Source organism: Cydia strobilella, unplaced genomic scaffold (genome assembly GCF_947568885.1).
Source record: "Cydia strobilella unplaced genomic scaffold, ilCydStro3.1 scaffold_36, whole genome shotgun sequence".
Classification (NCBI taxonomy): Eukaryota; Metazoa; Arthropoda; class Insecta; order Lepidoptera; family Tortricidae; genus Cydia; species Cydia strobilella.
In genome coordinates this window covers 533-15,282 of record NW_026947444.1, presented here as the reverse complement: position 1 = coordinate 15,282, position 14,750 = coordinate 533, and the positions used below count along the sequence as shown (strand labels likewise).

The 14,750-nt window shown below is 34.6% G+C and overlaps 1 long non-coding RNA gene across 1 annotated transcript; it reads right to left on the bottom strand.

Annotated features, from left to right (window-relative positions):
• Nucleotides 1–13,228: 13,228 nt before the first annotated feature.
• On the bottom strand, nt 13,229–13,935 carry LOC134755324 (uncharacterized). Its single transcript, XR_010129032.1, has 2 exons — nt 13,689–13,935; nt 13,229–13,453 (listed from the first exon to the last, which is right to left on the bottom strand). It is a non-coding gene; the product is annotated as an uncharacterized LOC134755324 (long non-coding RNA).
• Nucleotides 13,936–14,750: the final 815 nt, after the last annotated feature.

Here is a 14,750-nt window from a genome sequence, read left to right as displayed (position 1 = left end):
TAGTCCTGTCCTGTCAGGGTGACGGGCCCGAGCGGCAGCACTAGGAACAAGTACGGGACGTACGTTTGTGTACACGAACCGCGGATGACTGAGCATTCGCTTGATCTGGAATGAGAAGAGTTGCTGTTAGACTTAGTTATACCGAAAATGAAGTTCAGAGAAGTCCGTCTAAAGCCCTTGGATAGTTTCCTTAATGCAGAATCCTAAATAGTGTAACCGAATAGCGTAAGAAGTAACCTGTTACTTAGTCACTTAGTGTAATCGACTAATCGCGTTTAGCAAGTACACAGATAAAAAAGATATCTTAACTCAAAACGCAAAACTCTCTTGCGCACGGTTGCTTAAAGAAAATAATAAATTGCTTGGTCCAATAAATATGTCTCGAGTTAAAAACATCATGATTTTTTAAAGCAGAATAAAAATTATTTAGTTTTATCTTTACACATTTTTGAAGCTAAAGGTAGTGATTTGAGTTAAGATATTAATTATTCGCCGCAATAAAAAAACGTCTTAGCAAGAGATATTGCACGCTCTTAAAAAACGGTTTTAGCTTGAGTAACTCTTCATCAAACCAAAAATATTACCCAATTCCAAAGAAGAAGCACCAAAATTTTCCTTTGAGACTTTTAAGTTTTTAGGCAAGAGCGATTAATTCTTGATTTGATGTTTTCAACCTATAGTCAAGAGCCAAAGCTATTTCAAAGAAGAAGCACCAAAGTTTTGCTTTGAGACTTTTAAGTTTTTAGGCAAGAGCGATTAACTCTTGGTTTGACATATACATTCTACAGTCGAGATATAAGAAGTTCAAATAAAAAAATACACGGTTTTACGCCAAGATTTAGTTAATTCTTGGCTTGATTTTAATAATTCTTGGTTTGATGCTTAAAAACTCTATTCAAAATTCAAGTAGCTCTTAAATCAAAACTTAACACAGGTTTACGTCAAGATTTATTAGATTCTTGGCTTCATATCCCAAATTCTTGATTTAATGTCTACAAGATCCATTCGAAAATCAACACGTTTAAATCGAATAATAACAAAGTTTTGCGTCCAGAGCTAATACATTCTTGGCTTGATTTTAACAACTTTTGGTTTGATGCTTATAAACTCCTTTTAAAATTCAAAGAGCTCTTAAATCAAAAATTAACACGGATTTACGTCAAGATTTATTACATTCTTGGCTTCATATCCCATATTCTTGATTTAATGTCTACAATCTCCACTCGAGAATCAACAAGTTAAAATCGAATAATAACAAAGTTTTGCGTCAAGAGTTAATACGTTCTTGGCTTGATTTTACTAATTCTTGGTTTGATATTCTTGAAACTACATTGAAGATTCAAGATATTTAAATAAAAGAATAATACGCCATATAAAAAAGTCATATCTTAAACGGAATATTAAAAACATTAGAGTTTCTTACACTTTTCGTGGTGTTGCCACTGCACAAAAAATGTCTTTAAATTGGTAATTGTGATTATCCGTTTAGTTTGTATAGTTTGTTAAAGGACTGTCTCATTTCAAACATAGACAGAGAGAATCATACTATCTTAGTCTTACACCAGTACAAGCACCGAAAAGAAAAGGATGAGTATAGATTTTAGGGTTCCGTACCGAAAGGGTAAAAACGGGACCCTATTACTAAGACTTCGCTGTCCGTCCGTCTGTCCGTCCGTCCGTCCGTCTGTCACCAGGCTGTATCTCGTGATCTGTGATAGCTAGACAGCTGAAATTTTCACAGATGATGTACCTATTTCTGTTGCCGCTATAACAACAAATACTAAAAACAAAATAAAATAAATATTTCTTTCCAATCTCGAGGTTCTCGTCCAATCACCGAAGTTAAGCAACGTCGGGCGAGGTCTGTACTTAGATGGGTGACCGTTTTCATAGATAATGATACGGAACCCTTCGTGTGCGAGTCCGACTCGCACTGGCCGGCTTTTTAGGGGTCCGTACCCAAAGGGACCTATTACTAAGACTTCGCTGCCCGTCTGTCCGTCCGTCTGTCATCAGGCTGTATCTTATGACCCGTGATAGCTAGACAGTTGAAATTTTCACAGATGATGTATTTCTGTTGCTGCTCGGCTATAACTACAAATACTAAAATCTCGAGGTTCACGTTCAATCACCGAAGTTAAGCAACGTCGAGCGGGGTCAGTATTTGGACCGTTTTTATAGATAATGGTACGGAACCCTTCGTGTGCGAGTCCGACTCGCATTTGGCCGATTTTTTTGTTTTTATTTACTGACAATTTGGTTTGACCAACTAATTTGTGTTTGCCAGACTATAATATATATAGTTTGGTCAAGCCAGGCTGTCTCATTTCAAGCATATAGACAGAGAGAATCATACTGTCTTTGTCTTACGCTAGTACTAGCACCCTAAAGAAGGGGATCAGTATAGTTTTCATTGTTCTTACATACTGACAGTGACAAGTTGCGTTTGACAACGCGCGTTAAAAAGCGCTTTAATCCGTCCGCACGTTAAATTCGATTTAACGACCAGCGCTTAAAGTCGAAAATCCAACAACGCTTAATAAAAAGCGCCACCGCCATCGTGTGAATACTAGTTAATAATCTGTGGTGTGAATAAATACACATTCCACACACATTACACACACATTACACACACACACACACACACACACACACACACACATTTTCACATGTATCCATTTGTGTCATTTAAACGCTTTTTTTTTTAAAAGCGATCGTGCTAATGAGGCCTTATATTGAAATATGGTTAGTCAAAAATCTTCAGTACACTGTCTTGTTATTTAATATAGAATGTCTTTGGCCTTAAGGCCCCAGTACACAATGGCCCAGCGTCGGCCAGTCTAAGGGACGCATTTATGCGTTAGAGGGAGCAAGTGATATTGCTATCTCAATCCACCGCATAGCTGCGTCACTTAGACTGGCCTACGCTGGACCATTGTGTAGAGGAGCCTTTAAAGTTCTTATTTTGACAAAAAAATAGGCCCCTTAATAAAAAGACTTCCCGGGAACCGGGAAATAAAATTTGTAAATTGGCAACACTCAACTGATAGTATCCTTTCCTATCGTTATTTTTTTCTCTCCAATCTCTTCCGGAACATATTCAACGCTTGCGCCGCTTACCGTTTATCTGTTTATGGATATCACGATTATCACGATAGTAGTTTATTATTATTTGTGTGTGATCTGCTGCTGTACGTGGCCACAGGGGACTCGAGTGCATTACAAGAGATAATGGAAGAAACGAGCGTGTTACTTCATTCGTGGGGCATGCCACCCGAAGTGGTGAAAAGTTTTCTTGGTAAGTACCTAGTCAGTTATTCAAGTAATTATAAATTCATTTACGAGTAGTAGTAAGTAAGTATTATTATAAATAATTATATCTAAATGTCACCCGATCTGTTTGGACGAAAGTTTTAGGTTGTGCCTATCAACTATCAATGGCGTGGGCGGCGTGGATATTTCCGTGGTAAAGCCTAAGCAAAGATAGATTACCTATATTTTTCTTTAATCTTGTGTGTCTTGTTGTCCTATTTTGTAAATATTGGACAAGCCGGCCCCCCTTTGGTATAGTCTGACCCATATTTCCCAATCTCGAGGTTCTCGTCCAATCACCGAAGTTAGCAACGTCGGGCGAGGTCACTACTTGGATGGGTGACCGTTTTCATAGATAATGGTACGGAACCCTTTGTGTGCCGTGTGCTACCACTGGTGCCGTTACTTAATGTTATTTTGTATTTTAGATAATGATCTTTCAATCGAAAAATTTAAAGACTTGACTGATGCATATCTCAAAGAACTGTGTCCTCATATTGGACAAAGAATAACATTAAAGACCCACATCCACGAGTTGCTGGATTCTTTTGCTGAAACAGAAACAACAGATACTACTATGGACATGAATAAGGATGCTAATTCTCCCAAGAGTAACTTAGGATTAGACGACTCAAATTTAAGTCTTTCATTACTCAATGACATCACTAATATTTTTGAAGATACAAATAGACCCCCGCTGCCTGAGTTTGATATGCACACATTGTTGCAAACATCGGCCCATGGCAATAGCGTGCTTAATTATTATAAGTCATTCAAGATACTCAATGCAAAGAAGCGCAATATACTGGTGGACATTATCATCAAACACATATATACATATATTGTCAACAAGTAAATACAAATTTTAATTAGTTTGTATGTAGTGCTTTGTAGATCATTAATCGCCAAGTAGTCAAAACTTTTGGTTTACTTTAGAGCAAACAAAAGATTTTTATATTTCAACCTAAACTGGTGAATATTATCATCAAACACATCATTATTTTAGTAGTTTTAAGTGGTTATTTATTTTATTTTTACTGTATTTCTTCTTGTCTTTTAAATTTATTGTATTTGTATTGTAAAATTATGTAATGGGTCTATTGCCAGAATAAATAAACATTCATTCATTCATTATAATATTATAAATGCGAAAGTGTGTCTGTCTGTCTATCTTTTATCATAGTGAAATTTATTATAGAGATAGTTTAGTATATTAAACCTATAGTATATTAAAATGGTTTAGTAAAAGTAAATTTCTCACAGAGCCCCTACAGAAGCTAGGGCTCCGCGGAGCACATTTTGAGAATGCCTAGTATATTATATACATAAATTGACAACAAGTAAAAATATAAATTTTAATTAGAATGTATGTAGTGCTTTGTAGATTATTAAAGGCTTAGTTAGTAGTCAAGTCTTAGTTTAGAGCAAACAATTCTTTTTAATATTTAAACCTCTGATGCCCAAACCGATGCCTCTTTCTAACAATCTTTCCTGGGTTATTTGGCATATTACGATTTTTGGCCCATCTTTGTAAAAAAAACACATTTTACTTTAACTGGATGGCATATAGCCGGAGAGCTGGCTACTAGGGCGGGTCATTTTTACTTTTTATTTTATTTTATAAAAAGTAAAAATGCCAAGACGAGACAAAGGGCAAAAGGCAGTGCATTTTAATATATTTCCAGAAGTTTCTGTTGGGAGGAAGTAGTGCCAAATGGCTCACCTCCTGTATTGGATTCTGAAATAATATGCAATGTTTTTTGTTACAATGGGAAAATATAGGCCGTCCTATATAAATAAGACTTTTTCCAAACTTATTTTTTTTTGTCTGTTATTCTGACCTCCACCCATTAAAAGCTTCCAGGTTTCCGAATCTAGTATTAAGGACAGTATAGTAATCTAACTATACGGGTTTGGTTGCTCTCATTGTTATGTCATTTCTGACGTAGCCAGCTCTTAGTCTAAAATAGTATAAGAGATAAGTTCCCCTTTGTGCATGTTAAATCAGTACAAAATACATATTTATTTAATAATAATATTATTATGTTACCTTTGTTTGTTTTGCCATTATTAACTGTGTTTTACTTAAACATATAAAAATGTTGCTTTCAGCAAATTGAAACCCGAGGACTACAATATACTCGGTGCCAAAATAATATCACTTTTTCCATGTGAGACTCTAGAAACTTACTACGTGAAAGCCATCCCCACTTGTAAGTCGCTTACAGGAAAATACGTTCCTGCAAAAGGAAAGCTAGTTGATAAAGTACGAAACCTTTTGTTCATTTCTGGAGAAAAACGAAGGAGTTCTGCTACTAAAATTGACACATTAACTGCGAGTGGAGAAGAATTAATTGAAACTGAATGTTTAGGTTTGTGATAAATTCTTATTCAATATATTCTACTTAGGTATCTCTCGGGAGACTCCAATTTATTATTTTATTACTTACATTAGTTAAGAAAAAAAAAAATGCAATGACTACAATATTTTGTATTATTTGTATTGTAAGTATGACAGGTTGATTTATAAAATGTGGTGTTTGTTTTCAGATGACGATGACGTTTTATGGTTGAATAATAATAACGAGCCTTGGGAAGATGTCATTAGCAAATGGAAGAAAACATTCAGACTGAGAAGGAGGCACACCAATTCATCTACAGTCCATGATTTTCTTGAAAATTGGAGCATTTTAAAAAGTGATAGAGGACATGTCCTGGTAAGTCCTTTATGCATTTTGAACTCAAACAAAACTGTTTTCAACTGACTTCAAAATTTCAAGAGGAGGAGGAAATGTTTTTTATGTTTGTTACCGATTAAAAAAAAATGGTTCCAGATTAGGCCCATTTTATTGTTGAGCGTACCTTACCTACTGTCATTGACACGCTGGGCTGGGCTGACATGTTGAAGTCGGTTTTTTTTTTTTTCATAAAATTATTTTCTCTTCTTCCTCGGTCCCTCACTGCTGAGGATTGCGACCATGTATGCTCCATCTCCATAGTGTGTGAATTGGTTCTGAAGTTACTTAATAGTTAATAAATTTTTTTTTAGATTAATTCCGATTTTGAAGAACTGTTCAAAGAAAAGTCGTTGAATTTCCATAAGAATTGGCATGACTTTTTTCAGAAGCTTCTTATAGCAAAGAAGGGCCAAATAAATAATAAAAATGCACTCTCTCTAATCGAAACATTGAGTGCCATAACAGATGAAGGTAAGCGGTTCCCTTTACCTTTTCGTGTAATATTATTAGGTACATTATTAATATAACATCAGGTATTATAATTCTGAAAGAGTTTAAAGTTTGTATTGTAAGATGTATGATGTAAAGCTGTATGATGTACGAATGTATTGCCACATATCAGCTCCTTTAATATTAATAGTTTTCTCCAAATTCTAATTCTATATTTTGTTAATAGATAAAAGGATTCCGGTACAAATAAGCTTATTGGCGTACTTAATCCCTCCAAAAGGCAGACTTTCAAGAACTGTCAAATACTCATCGACGGAAGCAACTGAAGGCATCATCGTACAAACAGACGTAAGTTACCTATGTGTATTATCAAAGATAGATATAACTCCGTAATAGATAGATACAGTCTAAGGAAAAAACGTGCCTCGAAAATCAAGAAAATTTGATTCTCGTTCAGAGGGCGCTACTAGTTTTGGCCTACAGTCGTATAGATGGCGTTGACGGTTTCGTTTTGTTATTTAACAATTTTTAACCGTACCGTACCGTACCGTAGTATGAAGTTCATGGCCTTCACTAAATTAAAAAGCTACATTGTTTCACTCCCTGGAGTGAGGAAAGTCGCACTTTCCTCACTCCAGGGAGTGACGAAAGTAGGCTTGTTCGAGCTGCTGAGGTGAAAAACTAATTTCAGACCTCATGTCATTGTATGTGCAAAGTTTCATTACAATCCAACACGTAACCTCTTCTCTACTGTATTCTTTGTATTGTTTCCTGTAATGAAGTGTACAATAAAGAGTATTTGTAGTATTGTATTGTATTTTTAAAATGAGAACGGAACTTCGTTTGTATGGGAAGGTGAAATTCGGCCGAGCTTGCCGGAGACTCTTAAGCCAACTTACTTGGGATTAGCCGGTTAAACCTGAAGTGGCTGGAGTTACCATGGTTTCTAGTATAATTTGACACTGGGTTAACGGTTTAACCGGTTAGCCCGGGTTAGTGGGATGGTGCAAGTGGCACTCATAATGCGTTTGTTTCTATTTATGCGTATTAATTTGAGTACTTTTTTATGTGGTATGTTATAGAAAGACCTCTCAATAATAGAAATATCAGTTAAAAAAATTACTTCTATATCATATCATGGGAGTTGTATTACTGGTAATTTGAACTTTATAGCAAACTTGTTATTCAAACGAATTGTTTAACTAATAATTCTTACTATCGCCGCTACTGTACGTCGTCTGCTTAGCATATCACTTATAATGTATTTGATTTCAGACCGCCGGAGATATCGACAAGAAGATACAAGAACAGAAATCTAAGAACTTGGCGCGGAAACTGTCAGTGCAGCCGTACGTCTTACTACAGGGCAGCTTACATAATTTCACCTGTTTGTACATGGTCATTGATGACATAAAGTATGTATTCGATTGCGCAAGCAAAGCATTTGACCTACTATTTAAAATGTATCATGTATTTCATGTGCGATACCCAAATGCTTCTGAATATTTATATTTAACAATACAAAGGAAAGTTTACGGAATAGTAACCAAGTATGATAGGGTTCCTCCACATGTTGTAGAAATTTTAAACATGAAATAGCAGGTCTGCTTTAAAATATTTCTTCTTTAAAATTGATATATTATATAAGCAAGCACATTGTATTGCTGAGAATCGTGCAAACCTGTCATTATGTTGTGTCCTAAATGTAAGCTAGACATCCAAAACTTCAAAAGGTATATTTTACACTTGGAATTAATTCATAGCATCACGAATTATTTTGTTTGTCCTATAGAAAATTGTAACCGGACTTATGATACAAAATATAATCTGAAAGATCATTTGTTTGGTTTTCACAAATTATTTAAAGAGCGTAAGCTCGACAGTAATGAAACGAATGAAGTAGTGACCTTAAGATCACAAGGCACGCAGAGCCAATCAGATGCCGCGTCTTCGTCGACTCAACACGACAAAGATAATTCTGACATAAAAGAAACACAGTCAACTTACAATGTCAGTAGCAATGCAGACGATAAATTACTAGAAATTCAAATTGTTAAATAACAAACGAAACCGTCAACGCCATCTATACGACTGTAGGCCAAAACTAGTAGCGCCCTCTGGACGAGAATCAAATTTTCTTGATTTTCGAGGCACGTTTTTTCCTTAGACTGTATCTATCTATTACGGAGTTATATCTATCTTTGATAATACACATAGGTAACTGCCTTCAGTTGCTTCCGTCGATGAGTATTTGACAGTTCTGGAAAGTCTGCCTTTTGGAGGGATTAAGTACGCCAATAAGCTTATTTGTACCGGAATCCTTTTATCTATTAACAAAATATAGAATTAGAATTTGGAGAAAACTATTAATATTAAAGGAGCTGATATGTGGCAATACATTCGTACATCATACAGCTTTACATCATACATCTTACAATACAAACTTTAAACTCTTTCAGAATTATAATACCTGATGTTATATTAATAATGTACCTAATAATATTACACGAAAAGGTAAAGGGAACCGCATACCTTCATCTGTTATGGCACTCAATGTTTCGATTAGAGAGAGTGCATTTTTATTATTTTTTTGGCCCTTCTTTGCTATAAGAAGCTTCTGAAAAAAGTCATGCCAATTCTTATGGAAATTCAACGACTTTTCTTTGAACAGTTCTTCAAAATCGGAATTAATCTAAAAAAAAAAATTATTAACTATTAAGTAACTTCAGAACCAATTCACACACTATGGAGATGGAGCATACATGGTCGCAATCCTCAGCAGTGAGGGACCGAGGAAGAAGAGAAAATAATTTTATGAAAAAAAAAACCGACTTCAACATGTCAGCCCAGCCCAGCGTGTCAATGACAGTAGGTAAGGTACGCTCAACAATAAAATGGGCCTAATCTGGAACCATTTTTTTTTAATCGGTAACAAACATAAAAAACATTTCCTCCTCCTTTTGAAATTTTGAAGTCAGTTGATAACAGTTTTGTTTGAGTTCAAAATGCATAAAGGACTTACCAGGACATGTCCTCTATCACTTTTTAAAATGCTCCAATTTTCAAGAAAATCATGGACTGTAGATGAATTGGTGTGCCTCCTTCTCAGTCTGAATGTTTTCTTCCATTTGCTAATGACATCTTCCCAAGGCTCGTTATTATTATTCAACCATAAAACGTCATCGTCATCTGAAAACAAACACCACATTTTATAAATCAACCTGTCATACTTACAATACAAATAATACAAAATATTGTAGTCATTGCATTTTTTTTTTCTTAACTAATGTAAGTAATAAAATAATAAATTGGAGTCTCCCGAGAGATACCTAAGTAGAATATATTGAATAAGAATTTATCACAAACCTAAACATTCAGTTTCAATTAATTCTTCTCCACTCGCAGTTAATGTGTCAATTTTAGTAGCAGAACTCCTTCGTTTTTCTCCAGAAAAAATTTCATAAAGTTTTTCACTAGAACAACTAAATTCGAGAATTAAGTATTTTAATTACAGCAGTTCGGAAGATAATCATCCACCGCCAATTAATAACAAACATTTAACTAATGGATCAATCATTATGTCAGCTTCCGAAATGCTATGTTTAGTAAGAAATTTTCGGTATATAATTGGTGACCTGATCGCTGATAACGATGAGATATGGAAATACTATTTGATGTTGCTAGAAATAACTGATGTGTTAACAAGTCAAGTAATTTCCTTAGAACATTTACAAAATTTAAAAGAAGTTATCAAAGAACATCACGAAATGTATTGTCAATTATTCCAGACTCACTTGAAGCCGAAATATCACTTCTTGTTACATTATCCTTCAGTAATCAAAAAATGCGGTCCACCTATTTTTTACTCTGCATTCAAATTCGAAGCTAAACATAAAGATTTGAAACGAGTGGCCCAGTCTATAACATGTCGCAAAAATTTGTGTTATTCAATCGCGTTGCGGTGTGAATTGAAAACCAGCTCAAGATATATAACGAAAATTGGCTTTAACGACGCTATCAATGTTGGTAAAACGAGCCGTCTTAACATTCCAAAAGCATTAGAGGATGATTATCTTTCAGTTCCAACTTATGAAATCAACGGCATTATTTACAACACAAATAGTGTATTGCTCTTTGACTGCGTAGACGATAACCCGGATTTTTTAATGGTTAATAACATTTTTGTGAAAAACAATGATTTGAACTCGGTATTATTTTCTTGCAAAAAAAATACAAGTTTATGGTTATAGCAACCATTTTAAAGCTTATCAGGTCGAACGAGACTATGATCATTATAACTGTAAGTTAGTGTCCCTGACCGATTGTCATAGCCAATTGCCTATGACACTCCGCTCAGTTGGCGAAAGATTGTACATTTCATTGTATAAATAGTTGTATCAAGGTTCGACCATGCCGCTTCTTAAGTGACGCAGATGCACCGTAAATTGAGCTGTAAACTGAGTAAACCCACAACCACGAGTTGCTGAATTCTTTTGCTGAAACAGAAACAACAGACACTACTATGGACATGAATAAGGATGCCAATTCTCCCAAGAGTAACTTAGGATTAGACGACTCAAATTTAAGTCTTTCATTACTCAATGACATCACTAATATTTTCGAAGATATAAATGTCTACCCCCGCTGCCTGAGTTTGATATGCACACATTGTTGCAAACATCGGCCCATGGCAATAGTGTGCTTAATTATTATAAGTCATTTAAGATACTCAATGCAAAGAAGCGCAATATACTGGTGGACATTATCATCAAACACATATACACGTATATAAATACAAATTTTAATTAGGTATGTAGTGCTTTGTATATTATTAATGGCCAATTAGTCAAAACTCTTGGTTTACTTTAGAGAGGGCAAGGGCATGCGATAAAATCGTTACGCTTACGACGCGTCACTGCGATTCCGTACCCTCACCGTTTTTTAAGCAGCGGTGTGGTCGAACCTTTAGGTGATTACTGATTAAGTATTTAAATTAAGTATTTGAGGCCTGAGAGACGTTTATGGTTACTTTGTAAGTTTAATTTTATGTTGTGAATTTTTAAATTGTAATAAGTACAAACTTAATGAGGCAAAATAAATGTATATTCATGAGACTTTTAATAAATAAATAAATTGTACATTTCATTGTATAAATACATAGTTGTATTAGATGATTAAGTATATGACCTAATATGGCAGGTGCCTAACACCCTATACATATTTAAGTATACGTACAGTAAATTACTTTAAATTAAATATGACACTTTGTAGTTATAAAATTAGGGGTTTCTGCACAGAGGGAGCAACCTCGCGAGGAAATTGCCGCGCGAAGCAAACGACCCATCCTCGCGCGGCAGTTTGCTCGCTAAAATGGCGTCACTCTGTCAGCTGTTTATGGTTAAGGTCGACTGGGACAAATGCGTCAGTTGAGGTAAGTGAGTCTTTTTAGAATTACAAGAAGATGGATAGGTTTCGACGAAATTTTACCAAGGCGACAATTAGGCCATTTCAGGCACCGATGAAAGACCGCTTTTAGTATAATTAATTTCCTTTACACTTAAATAACATTTTCTTGTAATTGTAAAAAGACGCATTTACCTCAACTGGCGCAATTATTCCGGTTCACCTTAAATAGGTACCTACTTGAATATACTTACCCCCTTATAAACTTCTTTCCTGCCTCAATTAGTTAATTTATGTTTTGTCCTTATCTCTCACTTCGACAGTTGTCTTTATTAAAACGACACAAAGCATAAATTAAGTAATTGAGACCTGAGAGACTTATGAATGAGGGGGTTACTTTAGAAGTTTAATTTTATGTTGTGAATTTTTAAATTGCAATAGGTACAACCTTGATAGAGGCAAAATAATATTATGACTTTTAATAAATAAATACATGTTAATTATTTTGGATATTATTTATTAGGGTTACCCACTTTTCCTACATAAAATAATAAAAAAGTAGGTAGAGGTTGTGTACGTTAACATTATAATCTGGGTTTTTTGTTTGTCCTTGTGTGCCCTTGAGTCATGTTAACGTAGACAAGATTTTTGATGTAAAGGATTATTTTTTATAAACCAACATGACTATTGTAATTCGTTGAAGATGTAATGTTTGTTGTTTATTTGAATACAAAGAGATGTAACCACTTTTTGCGTTGTAATAAGGTCCAAAAGTGGATACATCTCTTTGTAGTCTACTGTTTCTATGTTTTAGAGCGAGATACTAATATTGCTTACGTCAATTCAGAAGTTACTTGAAATAAATGTTTATAATTAATTAAATCACATATTGTCTTAATCAAGGATAATTATTTTATGTAAAAGCTTGAATTTTTTTATCAAGATGTTTTACTGATAAACAAAACAGTATTGTATCGAAATACGCCATATGATTACGTACTTGAAGGAAAACCGACATTATATGCCTAAATAACAAACAAGCGTACTTATGATGTATTTATTAAAACTAATCATAAACAATGGCCTATTTCGAACAAAGCTGTTTTGTTTATCAGTTAAACATATCTTAATTAAAATATTCAAGCTTTTACATGAAATAATATTAATATCTTTGATGAAGAGGACAACTTTTGATTTAAAACATTCTAATTATTAACCTCAAGTAACTTTTGAATTGTCATAAGCAACAGTAGTATCTCGCTTCAAAATATGGAAAAGTTTAGAACTACAAACATTACATCTTCAACGAATCACGAAAATCATCTTGGTTTAAGAAAATTAATTCTTTATTCAAAACATACTAAACTTTGCGCTAAGAAATTTCTACTCTAGATATAAATAATATCATATTTTACATTGAGTAACGTACTCTTGAACCAATGCTTTTTCTTGTTTTCATGGAGAAATATAATTCTCAATTCAATTATGAGTATCTAACCCCAAGAAACAAAGTTTCTTGGCACAAGTTCTTTAAGTATTGCCCTGAGACACTTAAGATTCAATTCAGAAAATACTATGATTTGACTTAAGTTACCGGTTTCATACGCTAAGAAATTTCGGCTCTTCGTGTGAAAAAATAAAAAAATTACATTGAGTAACATACTCTTAAGCCAATGCGTTTTCTTGTTTTCGTGGAGAAATGCAATTCTCGATTGAAATTATGAGTCTATACCCCAAGAAACAAAGTTTCTTGACACAAGTTCTTTAAGTATTGCACTAAGACACTTAGGTTCAATTTCAAAAAATACAATACATAAAACAAAACGCAAACGCTCTTGGTGGGAATATTGAGCTTTTTAAAAAAAAAACTTTTTATAGCTCGGATAAAGTATTGATTTTTTTACCTTAAATAATAAAATTTGAAACCTTTTATATCTTGACGCAAGAATTTTATTGTTTCCTTATATAGGAAACACAAAATATCTTGACACAAGAGGATTTACTTGGCTGGAGAACTATTTTTTTTCTGTGTACGCATCCTAAAACGTAACCTAGTGTTTGACTGCACTAACTATTTAAGGACGAATTTATAGGATGCTAGTTAGGATTAGGACGACTGTATTAAAAATAAAGCCCCCTCCAGACTATTCGCTTGAATCGCGGCGCGACTTCGCAGAGCGAACATATCGCGACGTTAACGTATAGGGCCCTCCACACTCGTACGCAACTTCACGGCGATTTCTCAGTTTGGTTAAAAGCATTAGCTGGTCGAGTTTAACTGTTAGAGTCTTGCAAGTTCACTCGCGTTAGCGGTTTCGCGCCGAGATTCGCGCACGAGTGTGGAAGGCCCTTAGGCCTCATACACACGAGCACTTTACAACGCGCGTTAAAAAATCGTTTGAATGACACAAATGGATACAGGTGTGTTTATTTACGTAATTTGTATTAATTTGTATTAAGTATTCACATAAATCGTGTCATAACGGACGTACGGCGTACTACCTTCCACACGATCGAACGGGCCTCAACCGGACCGGACCAAGGTTTAACCTGCACCAATTTTGACATAACAAAGTGTGACAATGTCAAAATAGACGTCATATTTTCATAGTAATTTCTCGTCTATAGTACACTAACATACTCTAAATCTGCGCAGAGTTTGCTTGGTCCAACTCTAATAATATGACCAGACTATTTACCATAATTTATATTGTGTGGACCAACCAATTTTGTCAATAGAAAAAGGCGGCAGATTTAAAAAAGTAGGCATTCGATCTCCATATTTTATATTTTGAACTTCGAATATCGCACCTTTTGGTGCCATCAAATTGGTTTGACAGATTATAT